The sequence below is a fragment of the Petaurus breviceps genome, unplaced genomic scaffold (assembly GCF_028583685.1).
Source record: "Petaurus breviceps papuanus isolate PSGF00001 unplaced genomic scaffold, PetGlider_PUasm1.0 175, whole genome shotgun sequence".
Lineage (NCBI taxonomy): Eukaryota > Metazoa > Chordata > Mammalia > Diprotodontia > Petauridae > Petaurus > Petaurus breviceps.
Window position 1 is genome coordinate 30092235 of NW_027185764.1, and position 1261 is coordinate 30093495.

At 44.4% G+C, this 1261-nt stretch overlaps 1 protein-coding gene across 2 annotated transcripts in view; it reads right to left on the minus strand.

The window, feature by feature from the left end:
• Positions 1–1261, minus strand: part of BDP1 (BDP1 general transcription factor IIIB subunit) — an 89537-nt gene that overhangs the window by 83516 nt on the left and 4760 nt on the right. The window lies entirely within an intron of this gene.

Here is a 1261-nt window from a genome sequence, read left to right on the forward strand (position 1 = left end):
TTTCTGTCTTGATAATTATGCCTGTATACTTTGAGGTTCAGGGTGCTTACCTTTTCTCCTGAACAAGGTAAACGATATATGTCTGATTAAAGTAAGCTTGTTAACCCATTTTGAGTTGCTTTCCTTTAACAAAGCAGATCCAAGAACCTGTGGTAGTTGCAAACCCTGAGGACGGTTGGGGTGCTTGCCGCTACAGGCAGCCACAGGACAACAAGCAAGAGTATAAATTCTGTATCAATCTAAGGTGTACCAGGGAGCTGCTCCTCTTTGTCTGATGATAGCACCAGTGCTGAGGTCAGGATATTTTCTCATTTTAACTAGTTGGAAATTACTAAAGTTATTTTAAGTTTCTCCTATAAAGGATACTTAAGGCACCTTAGAGTTTCATAAATGTCATTTTTTTGCTTTAATTTTCTGTCTCCATCCCTCACTGGTCACTTGGACTTGGAGTCACTCAGACTTAGGAGTCTCTTGGATCTGAGTCCAAATAGGGCCTCAAGACATTTACTAAGTGAGCAAATCACTTAACCTATCTGCTTGTTTTCCTACCTGCAAAATGGGGTTAACAGCACCTATTTCACAGGGTTACTGTGAAGCTCAAAAGAGATAACATGTATAAAGCACTTGCAATCCTTAAAGTGCCTCCTCTACTATCCTTCACCAAACATCATCTCTTCCTTCGAGGTTTATGACATCCAAAATTATCTCCCCATCGAAATCCCTATGGCTATTATCTATTGCTCAGGGCATTCTCTTCCCTTCCTCAATGAGTTCATTGCCTAACTCATTCCTTCTTCCTCATCTCCCCTCATAATAGAATACTTCAACATACTAATGCTCTCTCAAATATCCTAACTTACCAGTTCCTCAATCTATTCAACTCACCTGAAATACACCTCAACTACAGACAACAATCATACACTTAACCTTAATTATCCCAAGTATTTGGCTTCCATGTTGTAAGGGTTATGGGATTTAAAGATCTTCCATGCCCCATTAGACTTGCTGACGTAGCAGGAAGGGGCGGAGCAAGAGGAAGCGGAAGCCAAGCTAGAGTTCCTGTGGTGGCTAGCAGTGGCGACGAGGGCGGCAGCAGCAGCAGAGGCAGCGGTGGCGGCAGCGCGAAGCCCTTTTTAAGTCAGCCAGAATTTCTGCTAAGGACTCCTGCTGAAGACTGCCAGGGGCCGGAGCTGCTGGGAGCGCGCTTCCTGGACGCTGGGTGGTTGCTGTGAGTGGGGAGAGGAGGACCTTTGCCTGAGGT